We start from the raw sequence: 22,822 nt of genomic DNA on the forward strand, positions 1-22,822 counted from the left end.
TTGGAAAGATACTACAAGGTTGGATATACATTATTATATACACTACTATTCTCATTGACTCCTAAAGAGGGACAGGAAACATTAGAATGTGGATCAGATCAGCTGATTTCAGTGTTGAGTCCATCCCTCCATCCACTTTCTGTTCTATCCTTTAAGGGTCATGGGGGGGGGGGGGGCGATCGCAGGTGACATTGTTCAAGAGGCAGGGTTCACCCTGGACAGGTCACCAGTCCATCAGGAGAAATGAGGTGGTCGGTATCATGCAACCTAAACTAAAACATTAGTCAGATCAAATTCAGATTAAAGCAAGAGTCTCCAGATCAAAGTCAGAATTCCTGATGATGTCATCAGGGCTTTGACAGTAGCTAGAATTCTTTCTTTGATCTCAGGAGGACATGAAAGAAACCCAATTGAGGAAAGAAGAGGCGAACATTCAGCTTCATTACAAACACTTGAACTGTTGAACAGTAGAATTTGTTTGAAACAGTTTACAACACTGAGTGACAGGATTGAAGAGGGGAGAGTTTTCTACTTTGAATTAATTCTAACTTAAAACTGTGGATGAACATTTTTAGTAGTTCATATTCTAACATAAAGAGGAAGTCATGTCAATCCCTTTTTAAAAAAACAAACAAACATGTGAAGCTCCTCCCCCCAGCTCCAGATGGACAGACAGACATGAGAGTGGCCAGGAAGCAAAGAAGTGTTGTGCTCCTCTCCAGTGCTCTGGTGTTGTTGTGTTCTTCTCAGCTCCATCATGAAGACCTGCTGGCACTGGGCGCTGGTGGAAGTTTGCAGCTCTCACTGGAAAGTCCTGAGGCTCCTCCCACTCTGAAGCAGGCAGTTGCTCCCAGCCAGCCCTCACTTTCACTCTCTGGTGTAGGAGTGAAGAAGAAAATCAGAATCAAGAACCATCACTCTTTCATTGGGGCTCCTTTCTCCTTGTTCTGATCCAGAAACTCAACAGCTTCTATCATTGATTGACAGGAAATGTTGATGACACACTGGGATTTTTGTTCTCCTGCTGTCACTGTCAAGTGCAGCTTAACATGAGAGGTAGCAGGATCATTCATGTGTTCATGTTTCCAGCAGACAAGGAGGAAACCTGGGAGGACTTCAGTGACTTTGATCACTGGTTCTCACTTCATCTTCTCAGTATAAAGTTCAAAGCGAGCTGGCCAGGAGTTGAACCTAGAATCTTCTGATCCATAGTCAGACGCGTTATCCATTGCGCCACCAGCCCTGTGAAGAAGCTGCTGTGTTCATGTGTGCTTGCTGTTACAGAAAATCCCAACAACATGGTGGCATTTTCAGGGGACACAATGGTGCAGTGGTCAGCACTGTGGCCTCCCAGCAAGAAGGTTCAGCTCTCCTCCTATTTGGTTGCTAGGAACCTGAATCAGTCCTCAGTGGAGCGGTGCTGCTGAGGCTGAGTGAGGCTGAGTGAGGGACTGAGCAGGAGCCAGCAGGTCCAAGCAGGTTCAGGCAAACTCCCCTCAGTCCACCAACATCAAAGCAGAGGAACAGAGTTCATCCAACAAAATGATTCATATCATCTCCTCTTGGAATGTTCTGGAACTACAAGTACACTTAAAATGGCTGACTTATGACCACAGAAGGAACTTTGAAGTAGATTTGATTCATTTAAGTCAGTGACAGTCTTTTTTTTTAAGAATTTAGTTCAGGTAACTTGATTGTTTTACTAAGATGAGCTTTAATGTTATAACATTGAAACAAGACCTTCATGTATTTATGATGACATCACCAATAGGAGCCTTCAGTCTGTCAGGGGGTAGAGTTCAGTCAGCACCAATGACATCAGAGTCAGAGTTCAGAGATCAAACACAGACATTAAAGTCTCACATTAAAGTCTCTCTTATTAAAAAAATTAAAGTGTTATATCTTTGAAAATATACTGCAATACATTAAATATTATATTTCCATGAATGGTAACCTTGTTCTTATATTCTTTAATATACTGCAATAGTAATGGACCCTCTATGACACTGTAGTGATGAATCTATCAAGGAGTACAAATGATTAGAATCAGAGAATTTTGAAGTAAATTTTGAGATCAGTTTGATCCTCTCTGTCTCCTTCCTCTCTCTCTCTGTCTCCCCCCTCTCTCCCTCTCTCTCTCTGTCTCCCCCCTCTCTCTCTGTCTCCCCCCTCTCCCTCTCTCTCTCTGTCTCCCCCCTCTCTCCCTCTCTCTCTCTGTCTCCCCCCCTCCCCCCCCCCTCTCTGCCCCCCCCCCCCCCCTCTCTCAGGAGCTTTTAAATGAATATTTTAATAAAACAGAACAGGAGACTGAAGAGTGATCACTCAAACCCACAGGCTGAATGGGACATCTTTAAAAACATTGAACCACTGAGTAAAACCATAGAAGCGCTCCTGTCTAGTCGGTGCTAACAAGTTAGCTGTTGAGTGAGTCCAGCTGTGCTGTCTAGGAATCCTGGTCAAAAGCCTCCACACATCAAACAGCTGGTGTGTTGGTGGATCTGTGGATCCTGCTGGAAGAAGCAGGGTGGAGCTCTGAATGGTTCCTGTCTCAAAGAGCTTCTCTGTGCAGCTCCCATCAGCTCCTAAAAACAGGAAACCAGCAGATTCACTGTTGAACGGTGGCATTAAAATGTTTCCAAAGCTGTCCTGTCCACCATTTGTTGGTGCAAAGACATTTAAAAACACCAGTTGAACATTTTCCAAAGTTGCTCTCACCTTCTTTCATACACCTGGAATGATTTCCTCCAAACCAAAAGAAACTGGTAAAAAAACAACAACAAAAACTCCTGGAGAATCAAACTCCACCCTCTGCTCCAACTGGACTTGGGACTTCAAATGACCCCCATTAAAAGCCTGCCTGCATCCCCATTCACTGACTGTTGTGCTGTGGGTCTCCTGGACAAACATGGCAGGATCCTCTTGATCTCCAGGAGTTTAAAAGAGCAGCTCTTTTAAAATGGGTTCTGGCTCCGTTCAGGTTTAGAGAGCTGAGACTAAAATCACACATGAATGAAAGAGGGAACCCAACAAAACAAGTCAGCGTGAAAGAGGAGCAGATTTTAAAACTCCTCATCATTTCCACCTCCAGGAGTGAAGCCTCCCAGGACCCAAGAGGCTCCAGCTGGCAGAGCTCTCACTGGTTTCTCCACCACCTCGCTAACCTGAGCTGTAGCATCTGAGAACCAAACAGTGACCCCCTTCACTCCGGAGCCGACTCCACAAACTCTGAGCCCCCACTTTACCCACAGCCAGCAGGCCTCCTCAACACTGCATGACACACAACGACTAAATTTAACACTGAAGCGTCTCATCCAGAGATCTGTGACATGAGTCTGCTGTGGAGGGTCAGTCTGTCTGTCCACATTCAGATCATTAACACAGCGACTCCTAAGCACCAGTAGAGCCTGTTCATCGTCCCTGGGTGGGCTCGAACCACCAGCCTCTCGGTTAACAGCCGAGCGCGCTGACCGATTGCGCCACAGAGACTCTGAGGCACCTGCTTTTCATGAAGAGTTTTCAGGCTGAATTCAGTGTGTGAGGTCCACACTGCACATTTGAGGGACCATGAAGGACAGAGGAGAGTCTGACTGTCATGGTGAAAGCCTTCAGCACTAGAACTGAAACAGCCCCACCATCTTAACCCCCCCAGACCAAACAGGCTTCATCAGAAACAGACCCCCCTCCGAGAACATCCAGAGAACATCAGTCTGATTAATAGAACATGGCAAACAATCAAGAACTTGTTATTGTTTGATCAGAAGCTGAAACAATGTTTCTATGTTTGTCTGTTCTGGTCTGAATGAAAGAGGAGGTTTTCTTGGTCATGTGACGTGGATGAGAGTTCAACTAGAACTTCCTGATTCAACAGGATTTTAGTTTGTTGGGATTTTGTCAAAGCCACCAACCAAACCTCTGAGTGGTGCAGATGTCTGCTGCCTCCTCAGAGCAGACTGGAGCTCAGCCTCACTCACCTGTGGGAGCCCCAGCAGAGCCACCGTGTGATGGAGTTTCAGTTTAGGCTCCAAGGTCCTGGATTGAATTGGTGTTTTGTGTGTTTTTAGGCCTCCTGGCACCGATGAATGAATGAACCATTGTTCCAGAGGGAGCTGGTGTCAGGTCAGTCCCTGTTTCTACAAGACCTCCTGCTGCAGAGCCAAACTGGGAAACATTTGAAACTCAAAATCCTGTTCTTGTCACAATCCTGCTCTCCTAAATCAAGGCCTGTTCAACAAATGGTAGAGCAGAGGAAGCGTGCTGGGCCCATAACCCAGAGGTTTATGGATCAAAACCATCCTCTGCTAAATGAAAAGAACAAAAAATAGCCTGATTATTAAATATAATGAGGTTTTTTTCTGATACAAAGGGGTGGAATTGAAAGTGAACTGATGGAAGCAAAAGTTGACTTCATAAGATTTTTTTGTGATTCAACATAGCAGATAAATTTTCATTTCTATACTGATTATCTGCAATGGTTCGTGGACTCTGGTCTGACCCCAGGAACCTCCGCTGGATCTCCGGCATCCTCCTCTACGTCCAAGTTATCAGAAACGACGAGGTAATCCAAACTGGACTTCCCTCTGTCATCGTCCTACAGGAGACACCGGGACTCCTTATCACCCACTGTAACCCGTACACCCAGAGAATCTACGTTCACTTAGACCCTTGGGGCGTGTACCGTAAGCACAACCACCTCCCTCCACGGCTAACCGAAGGAAGACTGAGCCGTACACAGACCCAAGACGCAATCGAATTTACTAGGCACACCACTATTTACAAGCTCGAGCAGTTGCAAAAGTTTCTGGTTACAGAGAGACCTGGGTGGCCAGAAACGACCAAAACGATTTCTGGGTGGGCTGCTCACTGCCTCGTAGTATTAAAGGTTTATTCCACCAAAATACTACTTCCTGTCCTTTAATTTCTAACTACTGTATAAAAGGTTTATTCCAATTCCACCAAAATACTTTCTAATTTATAGTTTTAAAGGTTCATTCCACCAAAATACTTTCTAATCTATAGTTTTAAAGGTTCATTCCACCAAAATACTTTCTAATTTATAGTTTTAAAGGTTTGTTCCACCAAAATACTTTCTAATCTATAGTTTTAAAGGTTCATTCCACCAAATACTTTCTAATCTATAGTTTTAAAGGTTCATTCCACCAAAATACTTTCTAATTTATAGTTTTAAAGGTTTGTTCCACCAAAATACTTTCTAATCTATAGTTTTAAAGGTTCGTTCCACCAAAATACTTTCTTATTTATAGTTTTAAAGGTTCATTCCACCAAATACTTTCTAATTTATAGTTTTAAAGGTTCATTCCACCAAATACTTTCTAATTTATAGTTTTAAAGGTTCGTTCCACCAAAATTCTTTCTAATTTATAGTTTTAAAGGTTCATTCCACCAAATACTTTCAAATTTATAGTTTTAAAGGTTCGTTCCACCAAAATTCTTTCTAATTTATAGTTTTAAAGGTTCGTTCCACCAAAATACTTTCTAATTTATAGTTTTAAAGGTTCGTTCCACCAAAATACTTTCTAATTTATAGTTTTAAAGGTTCGTTCCACCAAAATATTTTCTAATTCATTGTTTTAAAGGTTCGTTACACCAAAATTCTTTCTAATTTATAGTTTTAAAGGTTCATTCCACCAAAATACTTTCTAATTTATAGTTTTAAAGGTTCGTTCCACCAAAATATTTTCTAATTCATAGTTTTAAAGGTTCGTTACACCAAAATTCTTTCTAATTTATAGTTTTAAAGGTTCGTTCCACCAAAATATTTTCTAATTCATAGTTTTAAAGGTTCGTTACACCAAAATTCTTTCTAATTTATAGTTTTAAAGGTTCGTTCCACCAAAATACTTTCTAATTTATAGTTTTAAAGGTTCATTCCACCAAAATACTGCTTTCTGTCCAACTTCTCAGTTTTAAAGGTTCCTTCAGTTGAGGGCTCCTGGTTCTGTGTGAGGGGTTGAGGGTCGATATGGGATGATGAGGAAGATTTCATGTCACGATGGTCCTGCTAAAGTAACTGAGAGTCATGACATCAAACAATGTCACCAAAATATGCTTGAACTGAGACCCCTCGCTCTGTGTGGCTGCTCTCATGGCCCGTACGCTCTTGACAGCGCTCCGTGCGGCGGCTCCCCTGCTCCAGACAGAGAAGGGGTACCTGCCGAGTCTCAACAGTAACCCTCCCCCCCCCAGCCCCCTCTCCAAAGATCATCACGCGTGCTGGAGGGCTGTGATTGGGCCGCTGTGGTGCTCTGTCTGTCTGTGACCTCAGGTGCCGCTCCTGACTGCGCACGGTGCTGAAAGTTTGAGATTCCAACAGACATGTCCAGGTAAAAGAGGACGTCTGGTCCTCCATCAGATCAAGTTCACCTGATTCTGATCATTCAAAAAATCACATGGTTGGCCCCGATTTCTGATCACGTGAATGGATCAGGACATCTTTTTGACTGTAGGCCAAAGGTTGTTATGACAATGATGATGTGTCCCAGAAATATATATATTTTTTGAAGATTGTATTTTGAAACAAAATTGGAATAATTTTGTTTTGAAAAGCCAAAATAAAAAGTTGTGCTGACAAAGAGAGCAGTGTGTGTTTTAAATGTGAACCAAACAAGATGCCTGAATGTTTTTGAAAACTGCACTTTGTAATAGAAAATTAAAATTATTTTATTTTGAAAAACAAAATCAAAGCTCAGTTGTGCTGACAAGGAGAGCAGAGTGTGTTTCAAATGTTAATAGAAGAATAAGCCTAAATATTTTTGAAGACTACAGTTTACAACAAAGTTTGAATGATTTTATTTTGAAAAGCCCAAAAGAATGTTGTGCTGACAAAGAGACCAGTGAATGATTTCAATGTGAACTGAAGAATAAATATTCTTGAAGACAATTTGTGCATTTCTTTGTGCTGTCTGAGTACACATTTGGCCCAGATGTAAGATGTGAATCATGGCTCTGTGCCAGATCTGAACCAAATGTCATTGAGTTTTTAACTGTACTGGGCCACAACCGGCCCAAGTCCATTCCAGATCAGTAATCTATATTGTTGCCGGTATTGGGCCGTTGTGAATAAAGACCCCGGTGCAGATCTGGCAAACGGTCTGTACCAAATCTCATCCACGGTCTGGAGCAGATCTGCTGCAGTGTTGCTGTCTGGGAACTGTCAGCTCCAATGGAAGTGCACGGGGAGGCTGTCTCCCCTCCTGGTCCAGACTGTCTCCCCTCCTGGTCCAGACTGTCTCCCCTCCTGGTCCAGACTGTCTCCTCTCCTGGTCCAGACTGTTTCCCCTCCTGGTCCAGGCTGTCTCCCCTCCTGGTCCAGACTGTCAAAAACAGGCTGGTCACATCCAAACTAAAACTCCCACACCTTCAAAAAACACACCACTGAATTCCTGACACAAATCCCTACAAAATGATGATGGTACATTCCACTGTTGGACAACATCTGGGGTTTAGGACACTTTTTCACATGAAAAACTCTAAAAACCTGCTCTGCTCTCCCCTCTGACAGAGGGGGAGAGAGCAGCGGGGGAGGGGCGCTTCAAGCCTCAACTCTCCCCTCTGCGCTCTCTCTTTACGTCAGCGGGGGAGGGGCGCTTCAAGCCTCGACTCTCCCCTCTGTGCTCTCACTTTACGTCAGCGGGGGAGGGGCGCTTCAAGCCTCGACTCTCCCCTCTGACATAGGGGGAGGGAGCAGCGGGGGAGGGGCGCTTCAAGCCTCGACTCTCCCCTCTGCGCTCTCACTTTACGTCAGAGGGGGAGGGGCGCTTCAAGCCTCGACTCTCCCCTCTGACATAGGGGGAGGGAGCAGCGGGGGAGGGGCGCTTCAAGCCTCGACTCTCCCCTCTGCGCTCTCACTTTACGTCAGCGGGGGAGGGGCGCTTCAAGCCTCAACTCTCCCCTCTGACATAGGGGGAGGGAGCAGCGGGGGAGGGGCGCTTCAAGCCTCGACTCTCCCCTCTGCACTCTCACTTTACGTCAGCGGGGGAGGGGCGCTTCAAGCCTCAACTCTCCCCTCTGACATAGGGGGAGGGAGCAGCGGGGGAGGGGCGCTTCAAGCCTCGACTCTCCCCTCTGCACTCTCACTTTACGTCAGCGGGGGAGGGGCGCTTCAAGCCTCAACTCTCCCCTCTGACATAGGGGGAGGGAGCAGCGGGGGAGGGGCGCTTCGAGCCTCGACTCTCCCCTCTGCGCTCTCACTTCACGTCAGCGGGGGAGGGGCGCTTCAAGCCTCGACTCTCCCCTCTGCGCTCTCACTTTACGTCAGCGGGGGAGGGGCGCTTCAAGCCTCAACTCTCCCCTCTGCACTCTCACTTTACGTCAGAGGGGGAGGGGCGCTTCAAGCCTCGACTCTCCCCTCTGCGCTCTCACTTTACGTCAGAGGGGGAGGGGCGCTTCAAGCCTCGACTCTCCCCTCTGCACTCTCACTTTACGTCAGCCGGGGAGGGGCGCTTCAAGCCTCGACTCTCCCCTCTGCGCTCTCACTTTACGTCAGCGGGGGAGGGGCGCTTCAAGCCTCGACTCTCCCCTCTGCACTCTCTCTTTACGTCAGCGGGGGAGGGGCGCTTCAAGCCTTGACTCTCCCCTCTGCACTCTCTCTTTACGTCAGCGGGGGAGGGGCGCTTCAAGCCTCAACTCTCCCCTCTGTGCTCTCACTTTACGTCAGCGGGGGAGGGGCGCTTCAAGCTTCGACTCTCCCCTCTGCACTCTCACTTTGTCCCACTTCTACCTCGGGGTATCTCCGGGGCAAAGACCCTGTTATTTTTGCTCGTGTAGGAATTTTTCACCAAGTCATCATTAATCAATCAGGACCCACAGAGTCTGTACTGCGCTGTTCAAAATCTGGAGAGGACACCTTCTAGTTGGTTCAAAAGAATTTATTCAGATCAACAGAAAAGAATCCAGAGCTCTGGAGATCGTCTCCCTGTCCTGGAGTCAGCATTCGCAGATGTGTCGTCCCTGGCGTTGGGGCAAGAAGTTGTCAGGGTTTGGGGGTTGAGGATGGTGAGGGAATGATGGAGACCCAATTGCAGACAGTGTAGGGCAGTGCACAAAAGAGGTTTATTGATTATGGTGGGGAGACTGGACGATGGGAGACTGGACGATGGGAGACTGACGATGGGAGAAAGCGAATCAGACATAAACTAAACGTCACAAAACTTAATGGAACCAGGACGAACAGGAGAAAACACAGGGTTAAATATTAAAGCTGCAAGCAGCGTTGTTAGGGCCTGAGCCCCCGTGCGGCCTACGGCCGCGTCCTTGACACCGGCCCGAATCCAACGGTGTAATCGGCAAATCCCTAGGCCTTGTAGTTTAGGAGATACGAGCCTCAGTGCGCTGCACAGTGTGAGTGCAGAGCTGAGAGCCGGCCCTTTAAGAGCCCCTCCCTTCTCTGCTCGCTCTCTGCCATCTCTGTCAGAGCTGAGAGCAGAGCTGAGAGCAGAGCTGCCAGCTGGCCCTTTAAGAACCCCTCCCTTCTCTGCTCGCTCTCTGCCAGCTGTGTCAGAGCTGAGAGCAGAGCTGAGAGCAGAGCTGCCAGCTGGCCCATTAAGAACCCTTCCCCCGCTGCACTGTGTCTGATCTGTGCTAGAGTGGAGAGAGTGGAGGATTCAGAGAAATGTAGTGTGTAAAAGCTGAATAAGTCGGCATACGTTGGTCAAAAGTCACACAAAATACCATATTTTTGTAGGGATTTTTGTCAGGAATACAGTGGTGTGTTTTTAAAAGCTGTGGAATGTATGGTGTAGACGTGAGAAGCATTTGTTTGACAGTATGTACCCTGAGAGGACAGGCTCTCCCCATAGACTTCCATTGTAAGGCGAAAAGTGTCTCCCCCACTTTGACGGCTCATAAAATCCAAACCGAGCGCGTAGTATATTAGCCTTTAAAGATTTTTGAAGAGCACAGTTGGAGAGTAATGTGTGAAAGTTTGGAAGCCCTGGCATTTACGGTTTAGGAGGAGATAGATTTTTTGGGGGGAGTTTTCAGTCACATGACTGGATGACTTCAGTCACGTGACTGGATGACTTCAGTCACATGACTGGATGACAGTGTAGATTCCAATGTGGAGGTTGGTGAAATAGTCTCTGAGAATCCAGCTTGAAGCCACGCCCTCCTTGTTCTTCAAAAACCCAAACAGCGACCATCAGTCTCCCTCCAATCCTGTACTTGGGTTCAGTGTTGCTGTTCCATTTTGCAGCAGTAGGTGTCGCTGTGATACCAGGTTCAGTTCAAGATTCCCAACTCCAGCTCATATTGGTGACCTCAGTACCAGGGTAAAATGGCGCTTCAGTGGATCATGTGATCAACTCATGTCTGTCCTCACTGCTCCACAGGTCTGTCAAATGTTCTGTAAAATAGTTGGACCCAGCAGAGCTGCTAGATTAGGAGTTGATGGAGTCGTTGCAGATACCAGGGTCCAAAGTCCAGCTTGAACCTGGTTTGTGCAGTTCTTTGTCAAGCTAGCAGCCATTCTTTTCACTGCCAAGCTAAAGTGACTTCTGTCAACAAAGGTCAACATACAAAAGGACATTTCTACTGGCAGTTCAAGATTTTGATCAAACTCCTTTTTCAGAGCTGGAACCTTCCTCTTGTGTCAGCTTCCTGTTCCCATCTCCATGGTAACGGTCAGTTTTGACCCACGTCTTCAATCAGCTGTCAAATAAACTAAAACAATTTTCTATCCTCCAAGTTGTTTCCATCTCTTGTTTCCTTGTTAGGCTTCCTTATCCATGGAAATATTTGTTTGAAAATTTAGTTGTGGGCCTCTGGACATTTTTTTAGTCACTAAACCCTCGATTTCAGTTAAAAAAATGGTAAAATGAACCTCAAGAAAATCCTAGAAATGAACCAAAGGTTGTTGTGTTTCCTGACCGTTACTGAGGGTGTTAGAACACATCTCTGACATGGACTGGTTTGATTTAGTATTCATTTTAATATCATTAACTATTGGAACATCCATGGTGTTATGGTCAGTTTAGAACCTCATAAATTTACTTCAAGAAAAAGAGAAAAAAGTCTCTTTTTCAGCAACAGAACTTTGATACAAACACAAAATGAAAAGCAGAACAAGCCAGAACCCAAAATGTGGATTTGGAAGGTCAACAAACAACAACCAGTCAAGCAAATCAAACCATCAGAAACCACTTACTGGTTCAAAACCAGTAAAAAACAAAAACAGAGGAAAAGTCTCTGTGTGTAAGAACATGCATGTGTGTGTGTGTGTGTGTGTGTGTGTGTGTGTGTGTGTGTGTGTATGTGTGTGTATGTGCCTGTGTGTGTGTGTATGTGCCTGTGTGTGTGTGTATGTGTGTGTGTGTATGTGCCTGTGTGTGTGTGTGTGTGTGTGTGTGTGTGTGTATGTGTGTGTGTGTGTGTGTGTGTGTGTTCAGATGCATGTGTGACACTTCTGTGTGTTCTCTGCAGAGATGTTCCTGCAGTTGAAGCACCATCCGTTTGTCCTGCTGTCCTGACTGCTTGGGCAGTCCTGACCCTCTTTCGTCTTGAACCAGGTCCTGAGGGGGTTGTGGCTGTGGCTGTTCTGGTTGGTGTTGAGGCAGGGCTGCTGAGGAGGACGCTGGTGTGGATGCTCTCTGTGTTGCTGATGGCATGGATGGAGTGCTGCTGAGCTCTGCAGGTGTCTGAGCAAGGCTGCAGCGTCTGGGTCTCGGGGCGTCCGTTCCCTTCCCTCAGTGTGTGGCTTGACCAGGGAACTTCCCAGCTCCTCCACAAACATTCTCCTCTTGCTCTTCTTGGTTGAGCTCCACTCCTGGTGGATGTGGGTCCACAACACCAATGTTTCTATGCAGACTCATCAAGGATGCTGCAAAACACAAGAATCCACCCCAAGACTTTCTCTTCAACCATGTTGAGGTCTTCATGGCTGGGATGATGCAGGTTCTCTTTCTTTTTTTCTTCTTAAAAAAGTCAGTCGTTTCATGTTAAACAATTAATGTTATATTAAAAAACAGTTGATCATCTTTTATTAATTACATGTACATGAATCATGTATATATTTAGTCAGGTTAAGTTGTTGCTGGTTTGATGTAAATATTGATTGTAGAGCATGGTTGTGGTCTCACCTCCACTCTATGGGCCATCCATCGTCATCTTCTGCTTATTCCTTACTAGTAAGGGTCACGGGGGGGGGGGGGGGGGGGCTGGAGCCTATCCCAGCATCTACGGGCGAGAGGCGGGGTTCACCCTGGACAGGTCACCAGTCCATCGCAGGTCCAACACACAGACGAACAACCATTCACGCTCACGCCTACGGTCAATTTAGAGTATCAATCAGCCTAGTCCCCTAATGTCCATGTCTTTGGACAGTGGGAGGAAGCCGGAGTACCTGGAGAGAACCCACGCAGGCCCGGGGAGAACATGCAAACTCCACACAGAAAGATCCCACGCCCGAGCCAGGACCTGAACCCGGAACCTTCTTGCTGTGAGGGCACAGTGCTGACCACTGCACCACCGTGCAGCCCCGCTCTAGGGGCTGGTCTGTCTAATTTCCTGCAGCCAGGAGGGAATTAAAGGCAGTCAGGGGTTTTTAATGTAAGTTGAAGGTGTCTCATGCAATCTCTTTCAATACTCCAGTGGTGGTTTAAGTGAAGAAAAACATGGGTTAGTCAGTAGGACTCTGTGTGTGTGTGTGTGTGTGTGTGTGTGTGTGTGTGTGTGTGTGTGTGTGTGTGTGTGTGTTTCCATGCAGACTTTCCCTTGTGACAACCGATTTGATTTGGAAACCATCTCATCTAAATCTCCTCTCCAAAAACCCTCTTCTTCAACTTTGTACCCAAGTTGTCTCCTCATCAGGCACCACAGTATCCAGTAGGTTCAGTTAAAACAGTCATCAGTGATTAATGTTCAAGTTCAATGATGAGGTTTTGATTTATTCTTCCAGAATCATCTGAACAAACCCTCCTCAACACAGTGAAGCCTTCATCTGACAGGAGGAGTTTCTTTTCCCAGTGATTCCACTGACAGTGAAAAGCTACGTTCATCAGACTGGTCTGATAGGATCAACTACTGGTTGCTCTGGAGTGGAAACAGCAACCTGTCAGGAAACATTAGTCAGATCAAAGCCAAGATTAAAGCAAGAGCCTCCAGATCAAAGACAGAATTGATGATGATGTCATCAGGGGGGCTTTGATAGTGTCTTTATTTGTACCTGGAATTCTGTCTTTGATCTCAGGAGGACATGAAAAAAACACAACTGAGGAAAGTAGAGGAGAACATTCAGCTTCATTAGAAACACTCGAACTGTTGAACAGTAGAATTTGTTTGAAACAGTTTACAACACTGAGTGACAGGATTGAAGAGGGGAGATTTTGGTATTTTCAGTTTAATTCTAACTTTAAACTGGGCATGAACATTTTTAGTCGTTCATATTCTAATATACAGAGGAAGTCATGACATTCCCTTTTTTTTAACCTGTCCTGTTCAGGAAATGGAAATGGAAATTTAGCTGCTATGTTGAATCAGAAAAACCTTTTGAAGTCTACTTTTGCTTCAGTCAGAAAGTGGACTGTTGTTAACTCTCACAATGGTTGGTGATTGTGGAGGAAGACAAAATCCTTATGAACCTCTTTTTAACAGACACACATTTCTAAAGACACTGGTTCATTTTATTTTTCGTCTTCTAGCAGAGGATGGTTTCGATCCATCGACCTCTGGGTTATGGGCCCAGCACGCTTCCTCTGCTCCACTCTGCTCTACCATTGACTGAACAGTCCTTGTTTTATGAGAGCATTCTCTGTCTTTGTCTCTGCCCTGCTCTCCTGCTCTCTTTCCCCTCATTTAGTCCTTGACATGATCCATGCTCTACAGCTCTGCGGGTGGAATGAAGACCTGCGTCTGCTCTGCCCGTGCCGTCCTTCGTCTCAACCTAAATTGTTTGACCCACCTTTATAATGATCGGACTCGCTCCCGCTGAGCGCGCCAGGCGCTGCAGACAACACAACCAAACTGGCCCCGATCAGGATTTGACAGGCCGAACTCGCGCCGAAATCTTTACAAAAAATCCATTTTTGTCACCCACGTGAAGATGGGTGGGAACATGCCCTAAGAACACCAAGAATAATATTCACCACCTTCTGAACGGGTCCTGGCCCGTCTCCTGCATCAGGGGCCGCCGCAGTCGCCCATCAGCTGTTCATCAGCTGTTCGCCGCAACACTCAATGAGACAAAGACATAGAAGCTCACGCTGCTGTTGAGGAGGCCCTGATCCTAGAGTGGTTAGTACTCTGTGTTGTGGCCGCAGCAACCCCGGTTCGAATCCGCGTCACGGCAGCATGAGATAAATTTCTTTGTGTGTATTGATGGACACAAGCCACGCAGAAATTTCCCACGATGAAATAGGGCAGTGTTTGGTCAGTGTTGAGCAGGCGTCAGTCTGACAATGATGTCATATTATTGTGTCATCACTTGACCAGACCCAAAAGTAGACTCAGGTATCAGTTTCTTCTCAATGCTAACGTCTGCTAGCTTAGTCTGCTACTTTGATGGCTCTGCCTGCTCAAAGGTCCAGACCCCTGGATGTGGTGGTTCCTACCTGAACGTAGATTCTGTCAGCTCATGTTGTTAAATCAACTCACCAGGAACACCAGTAGATTTCAATGGACTGACAATGAGTCTCATTGAATGGTAAACATGTCAAATATGAAGTCATCACCTGAGGAGGTCTGCTGCTGGAATGAAGCTCCAGCTATTCACAAGATATTCTAGATCTTAAAATATAGCATTTTTATATTTGATTTATTGTTCATTAGCCTGCTTCACATTGTTTGATTCTATGTGTTGGATATAAATAGAACTTTGATCCACAACCTCCACAAACACTCTTGTCCAACTTTTGTGCCCAAATTTTCTCCTCATGAGGCACCAAATCAAGTCAAGTCATTTTTATTTGTTAGAACCAAATCACAACAAAGTTCTCTCATGACTCTTTACTAGTAGAGCAGGTCCAGCACCAAACTGCTTCAATGAATCTACACCCAACAATTCTCCATCAGCAGCACATCCTGCAACAGTGGTGATGAACACCTTCCTTTTAACAGGCAGGAAGGTCGAGCAGATCCAGGATCAGTGGGGATGGCCTCCTGCTTTGACCGGTTGTATGTAAAGCTCCATCAGATTGGAACAACCTTTCCTCCTCACTTGGGTCTCTCTCTTCCTTTCTCATCTTCAAATCATCAAGCATTTTCAAACATCTGCTCTTGTTTCTGATGCACCTCCCCTTTTCTCTCCAGGATTCACTCTCTACTTGTTCTTGTTTGTTCTCTGTACTGTAAATATGTGGATATTTGTGTATGAATATGCATTGTGTACTTTAATGGTGCATGGAAGCAGTATTTATTTAGATGGGTGTTTAAATGTATGAGTATGTGAACACAGGCCCACTCTTATTCTGCAGTGGGATCTCTGATCATACTTTGTAGAATACTGGATGGGGGGGGGGGGGGGGGGGCTTTGGGGAACATTGTTGGCCTGTACCTGGGTGTATGATGTGTGTGTCCTTGTGTTGAAAATAGAATCTACTTTTATTATTGTTGTATTGTTGGTCATTATTTGTCAGGACCCCCTCCAAAATGAGATGGTGCATCTCAAGGGGCTGCCCTTGAAATCAAGAATCAAGAATGAAGGTGTCTGCTGGTCTTGGTGGACCCTCTGCTTCTCCAGCTGAGTCAACAGATTCCTGTGTTGCTTGAGTCATTGTGTATCCTGGCTGCATTCAGTGCTTTCACCGCTGCAGCCTAGCTTGATTGCCAGTCAGGACAGGTGTTATTAAGAATGGAAGAGGGGACAGTTTTGGCAGGACAAGTTGCTCCACATTCAGGAGATGGTGGGAAGTTTCAAAGCTGCCATAAATCTTGATGACAAACTCCTTCACTGTGTGGTTCAGAGTCCCTGGTTTGATTGCAGCTTTGACCTGAGCAGGTGTTCATCCACATCTCAGTAACAGGGGACACTTTATCACACCAGTGGACAAACATCAGCATTCATCACCCAGCAGCTCCTCTGATCAACAGAACAAGTTAAAGTATTCTCAGAAGGACGGCATGGATCCCTCTACCTCTCACATGCTAAGCTAGCACTCTACCATTGGAGCTAAGTCCCTGCTAATGAGCACAGCAGATAATGCAGGTTGACCTTCATGCATGGTTTAATGAGCGTCACCACTTGAAGCTTCTCTGGTTCAACAAACCCTTGGGACCAAGACAGGAATTGGAACCTGTGCAGGTCCAGACCCATACTGAAGTTGGTGGAGACAATTGTTTCAACCAGGGACTGAATGAAAAGACTTGCCCAGACTCCAGCTCACTCTTCTGAACTGACCCCTCATCTCTGTGTGGAGTAAACATCAGAGGTGGGGGGTGCAGGTTCTGCTTGGACCTCCTGACCTCCTGGGTAAAGCAGTGGAGATGTTGAGCTTGAAGGAGTTGACGGCCTCCTTCATCTTCTCATTGGTTTGCGAAACTCAGCATCATGAAGTGTTGCTGAAATTCAACATGTCAGCTGAGGCCAGAGATTCCTGCGTTCCCTGAGTCCTTGAGTGTCGTCTCTGTTGTTTGAAAGCACAAAGCTGTTCCTGATGGTCCAGTGTGTCCGATTCTGGGCTCTCACAGCTGTAACTGGGGTTTGAGCTCCGTTAAGGGACTGGTTTTGTGGAGAGAACCAAGCAGAAGAATTGACAGTTTCAGCAGGAAAGGTGACCATTGCTCCACAACCTCAGTCCCAGGATTCATTCCTGCTTCACCCAGCATGGCCCTATGATCAACAGAAATGAACTGCCAGTGGAGGTCCTCAGTAATCCAGGTCATGGTTTCTCTAGATTGCTGTGTTGTACTCAGGACACTTGCAAATATCAGCCTCTTTCCTCCATGATCTCTCATTCTTTCTGTTCTCTCCATTTCTCCTCTTCGTTTCTACTCCTTGCTGACTGTTGTTCCTCATTTGTGGCAGAGTTCAGTCAGTGGACCGGACATTTTGCCACTGCACTGTCCATCATCAGGGCATTTAACATCCAGGACTGGCTCCCAGATCATGGCCATGACCTCATCCCCTGCACCAGTGGACAGTTCATCAAGGATGGCAAACATGTGGGTCTCAATTCCCCTCCATCTTTGTAGGTTGGTTACATTTCCTCCTGGTCTTTAATCCATCTTTAGTTGACATTCTTCTGTTGAGCCCAGTTTGTTGACTGCCAGGCTGTCTTACTTTTCAATGGCATAACAGCAGACAGCAAGAGGGTTGCTATGGTGCAGTTGGTAAAATCCCTATCAATGGTCTGCAGAAATATGCTGGGAGTTCTTTTTTATTATGAACCAGAATTCAAAGACTGACCAAGGAAACCAAAGCACAGAATTTAGAGATCAAAGAAAGAAATCAAAGACAGAACCTGAAGATCAGGAAATGGCACAGATCAATGAGATCCATGGACTCATCAGTGAAGGTTTTCTTTGTTTCACGGTCACTTGTTGTCGTACTGGTGTGATGATGTCAGACCCTTCACATTCAGTTCAAACAGACTCCAAAGTGTAGCTGTGATGCAGAGGGCAGCAGCCTTGTGCTTGGTACCGTCATGGTTCTCTGCATTGTTAGCAAACTCACCAAAGACCTCCCTGAAAGCAGGATCATTTTCCCAGAGTGATTTTTTAACCAAGTACCAATTTGTCCCTCTTTAAAAAAACAACAAACAAAGATGAGATCAGACTGAGATGGACGAGATGATATGGATGTGATTTATGGCTTTCAAACTCCAAATATTCAATTTTTCTTCAGGGCTTTTGAGAGGCTCTGGGTAATGAATGAAAATTTAAGTTGGGCAAAAATGACATGCGGGGTCACTGTGTGTGTTTACACGTGTGTGTATTTCTTGTTTTATTGTGTTGGAGACCATTTCCATCATCAACACTGATCAGGAGTCCTCGTCCTCATGGGGACCAAAGACCGGCCCTGATGCAGCGCAATGCAGTTTGTGAGTTCTTTCAGAGTGAAGGTCTGGATTGAGTTTAGTTTCAAATAAAGATTAAGATTCAGTTGGTTAAGATTAAGATTAAGATTAAGGTTAGGCTGCACATAGAATGAAGTTGATCGAATGTTCTCATAAGAATAGCTGGGCACACCTGAGTGTGTTTACATGCAGACTTCCTCTTGTGACAACTGATGTCATTGGAAACCATCTTGAGGACATTTGGAGAAAGTTCAATCATTTAGCTGCAGTTACAGTGACTTACAACACTGCAACAACAACAAAAAAACACCCTCCACAAACACTCTTGTCCAACATTTGTGCCCAAATTTTCTCCTCATGAGGCACCAAATCAAGTCAAGTCAGTTTTATTTGTTTAGAACCAAATCACTACAAAAACAGCCATGAAGTTGATCTGGTTGGCACTGGTATTTGTTCTTGCTGCAGCTCATTTCCAGCTCTTAACAAGAACTCAGGAGTGATTCAGGAGAAGAGTTTCAGAACAGCCCAGTTTGGGGACTGGAATTTTGAAGTTTCCCCTGGAACCAAACAACCTTCGGAGGTAAAACCTCCAATCCTAGCCACTCAGATGCAGCAGCAGAAGAAGCTGTCATCTAACTTGACAGTCAGAGCATCAAGTCAAGAAAACATCAACCATCTTGTATGTGGAGTCTGGATTCTTTTCTAGAATGAGACGGCAATGACAGTCCTGCCAAGTGACATCACTGACATGACTGGATGACTTCAGTCACATGACTGGATGACCTGAATGAATAAGAAATCAAATATAAAAATGCTTTATTTTAAGATCTAGAATATCTTGTGAATATCTGGAGCTTCATTCCAGCAGCAGACCTCCTCAGGTGATGACTTCATATTTGACATGTTTACCATTCAATGAGACTCATTGTCAGTCCATTGAAATCTACTGGTGTTCCTGGTGAGTTGATTTAACAACATGAGCTGACAGAATCTATGTTCAGGTAGGAACCACCACATCCAGGGGTCTGGACCTTTGAGCAGACAGAGCCATCAAAGTAGCAGACTAAGCTAGCAGACGTTAGCATTGAGAAGAAACTGATACCTGAGTCTACTTTTGGGTCTGGACCTTTGAGCAGGCAGAGCCATCAAAGTAGCAGACTAAGCTAGCAGACATTAGCATTGAGAAGAAACTGATACCTGAGCCTACTTTTGGGTCTGGTCAAGTGATGACACAATAATATGACATCATTTTCAGACTGACCAAACACTGCCCTATTGCATTGTGGGAAATTTCTGCTTGGCTTGTGTCCATCAATACACACAAAGAAATTTATCTCATGCTGCCGTGACCCGGATTCGAACCGGGGTTGCTGCGGCCACAACGCAGAGTACTAACCACTATACGATCACGGCTTCCTCAACAGCAGTTTGAGCTTCGATGTCTTTGTCTCACTGAGTGTTGCGGCGAACAGCTGTTGAACAACTGATGCGCGACTGCGGCGGCCCCTGATGCAGGAGACGGACCAGGCCCCGTTCAGAAGGTGGTGGATATTATTCTTGGTGTTTTTAGGGCATGTTTCGGCCTGTCAAATCCTGATCGGGGCCAGTTTGGTTGTGTTGTCTGCAGCATTATAAAGGTGGGTCAAACAATTTAGGTTGAGACGAAGGACGGCACAGGCAGAGCAGACGCAGGTCTTCATTCCACCCGCAGAGCTGTAGAGCATGGATCATGTCAAGGACTAAATGAGGGGAAAGAGAGCAGGAGAGCAGGGCAGAGACAAACACAGAGAATGCTCTCCTAAAACAAGGACTGTTCTGTCAATGGTGGCGCAGAGGACGCGTGCTGGGCCCATAACCCAGAGGTCGATGGATTGAAACCATCCTCTGCTAAAAGAAAAAATAAAATAAACCTGCATCTTTAGAAATGTGTGTCTTTTAAAAAGAGGTTCATAAGGATTTTGTCTTCCTCCACAATCACCAACCATTGTGAGAGTTAACAAAAGTCCACTTTCTGACTGAAGCAAAAGTAGACTTCAAAAGGTTCTTCTGATTCAACATAGCAGCTAAATTTCCATTTCCATTTCCTGAACAGGACAGGTTAAAAAAAAGGGAATGTCATGACTTCCCCTGTATGTTACAATATGAACGACTAAAAATGTTCATGCCCAGTTTAAAGTTAGAATTAAATTTAAAGTAGAAAAACCTTCCCTCTTCAATCCTGTCACTCAGTGTTGTAAACTGTTTCAAACAAATTCTACTGTTCAACAGTTCGAGTGTTTCTAATGAAGCTGAATGTTCTCCTCTACTTTCCTCAGTTGTGTTTCTTTCATGTCCTCCTGAGATCAAAGACAGAATTCTCGGTACAAATAAAGACACTATCAAAGCCCCCTGATGACATCATCATCAATTCTGTCTTTGATCTGGAGGCTCTTTCTTTAATCTTGGCTTTGATCTGACTAATGTTTCCTGACAGGTTGCTGTTTGCACTCCAGAGCAACCAGTAGTTGATCCTATCAGACCAGTCTGATGAACGAAGCTTTTCACTGTCAGTGGAATCACTGGGAAAAGAAACTCCTCCTGTCAGATGAAGGCTTCACTGTGTTGAGGAGGGTTTGTTCAGATGATTCTGGAAGAATAAATCAAAACCTCATCATTGAACATGAACATTAATCACTGATGACTGTTTTAACTGAACCTACTGGATACTGTGGTGCCTGATGAGGAGACAACTTGGGTACAAAGTTGAAGAAGAGGGTTTTTGGAGAGGAGATTTAGATGAGATGGTTTCCAAATCAAATCGGTTGTCACAGGGGAAAGTCTGCATGGAAACACACACACACACACACACACACACACACACACACACACACACACACACACACACACACACACACACAAACACAGAGTCCTACTGACTAACCCATGTTTTTCTTCACTTAAACCACCACTGGAGTATTGAAAGAGATTGCATGAGACACCATTAACTTAAATTAAAAACCCCTGACTGCCTTTAATTCCCTCCTGGCTGCAGGAAATTTGACAGATCAGCCCCCATAGCGGGCCTGCACGGTGGTGCAATGGTTAGCACTGTGCCCTCACAGCAAGAAGGTTCCGGGTTCGAGTCCTGGCTCGGGCGCGGGATCTTTCTGTGTGGAGTCTCCATGTTCTCCCCGTGCCTGCGCGCGTCCTCTCTGATACTCCAGCTTCCTCCCACAGTCCAAAAACATGCAATTTGGGGACGAGGCTGATTGGATTCTCTAAATTGACCGTAGGTATGAGTGTGAATGGTTGTTTGTCTCTGTGTGTTGGCCCTGCGATGGACTGGCGACCTGTCCAGGGTGAACCCCGCCTCTCGCCCATAGATGCTGGGATAGGCTCCAGCCCCCCCGCGACCCTTACTAGTAAGGAATAAGCAGAAGATGACGATGGATGGCCCATAGAGTGGAGGTGAGACCACAACCATGCTCTACAATCAATATTTACATCAAACCAGCACCATCTCAACAACTTAACCTGACTAAATATATACATGATTCCAGACTACTACACCAACTCAGTCATACATCCACATAATCATTCAATGAACCTTGTCTGTGATTGTACCCCCTCCCCCATCTGGGAGCAAAGGTTTGCACCTACAGCTCTTAAGGAGCTTCCTTGGGCCACTCTCCCCTTTTGGCTCCACCCCCTTTAAGGAAACCACCAGGAAGAGGTGAGGACTGACCGTGACGACTGAAACTGCCACATTTACATGAGAAAAACTTGACAAACACAAAATACCAGGCCTTGCACAGTGATTACCACTGACTGACACTGGGGTCTTCATTTTCCACAGGCAGGATGGCCGGTCCCCCTGTGCTTCCCAGGTCCCTCCCTGGAACACATGGCATAGAAAATGTTTCACTTGTTTGCTGATTCAATAAACCTCACCATTAACATGTGTGTGATCCTCTAATTTACATAAACTGTTAATACCAAGACAAATGCTACCTTCAATTAATCATTGATGTCATGGAACCCTTGGCCTCCATTACATTGGTCAACCAGAGAAGCTTCAACTGGTGACGCTCATTAAACCATGCATGAAGGTCAAGGTGCATTATCTGCTGTGCTCCTTAACAGGGGAATTAGCTGCAATGGTAGAGTGCTAGCTTAGCATGTGAGCAGTAGAGGGATCGATGCCCTCCTTCTCAGAATACTTTAACTTGTTCTGTTGATCAGAGGAGCTGCTGGGTGTTGAATGCTGATGTTTGTCCACTGCTGTGATAAAGTGTCCCCAGCAAGTCATCACCCTGTAAAGCACCAAATAACAAAAGTTACACTTTACAAGTAGAACAGATCCAGTTCAACACTCCTTAAATGAATTTACACCCAACAATTCTTCATGAGCAAGCATATCCTAGCTTAGGCCCAACTTTTCTTGGCGCTCTCCCAGATGCTTGGGAGCTTCTGGGGGAGCGCTAGTTGGGCCTAAGCCAGGAGCTAAGCTAAGGTGGTCTGCACCAGCTAGTGAGGGCTGGCTAGCTCTCGCAGCTTTTGGTGCAGAGCCGCTGCAGGTCCAATTGAACATCGCTAAGCCTCACCTCCAACACAACAAAAAACTACATTTAACACACTTATCAGTATCACTAAAGGAGGCAGAGGAGGAAGAAAACATGTGGCACTCTGAGCAGGAGAGAGGAGGACAAGAGGGAGAAGCCATCGTTAGCTTGGAGTGGAGAATTTACAAGGCAGAAAGACTGTTGCTACCAGAATGATGGTCTTTTAAACTTCAGCCAAATAAAGCAGTTAGGTATTTATTTTTGGTGGGTAATTAGTCAATGAAATAAGGAATTAGCAGGGAGGATCACACTTTAGCT

General features: G+C 45.6%; 3 non-coding genes across 3 annotated transcripts; all 3 read right to left on the reverse strand.

Moving 5' to 3' along the window:
* Positions 1 to 1,170: 1,170 nt before the first annotated feature.
* trnah-aug (transfer RNA histidin (anticodon AUG)) lies at positions 1,171 to 1,243 on the reverse strand. The gene has a single exon. It is a non-coding gene; the product is annotated as a tRNA-His (tRNA).
* A 2,169-nt stretch (positions 1,244 to 3,412) lies between these two features.
* Positions 3,413 to 3,486, reverse strand: trnan-guu (transfer RNA asparagine (anticodon GUU)). Its single transcript has one exon. It is a non-coding gene; the product is annotated as a tRNA-Asn (tRNA).
* Positions 3,487 to 19,304: 15,818 nt separating this feature from the next.
* On the reverse strand, positions 19,305 to 19,376 carry trnah-gug (transfer RNA histidin (anticodon GUG)). Its single transcript has one exon. It is a non-coding gene; the product is annotated as a tRNA-His (tRNA).
* Positions 19,377 to 22,822: the final 3,446 nt, after the last annotated feature.

This window comes from Aulostomus chinensis, chromosome 1, assembly GCF_037954235.1.
Source record: "Aulostomus chinensis isolate RoL2024-O1b breed Wild chromosome 1, RoL_Achi_v1.0, whole genome shotgun sequence".
Classification (NCBI taxonomy): Eukaryota; Metazoa; Chordata; class Actinopteri; order Syngnathiformes; family Aulostomidae; genus Aulostomus; species Aulostomus chinensis.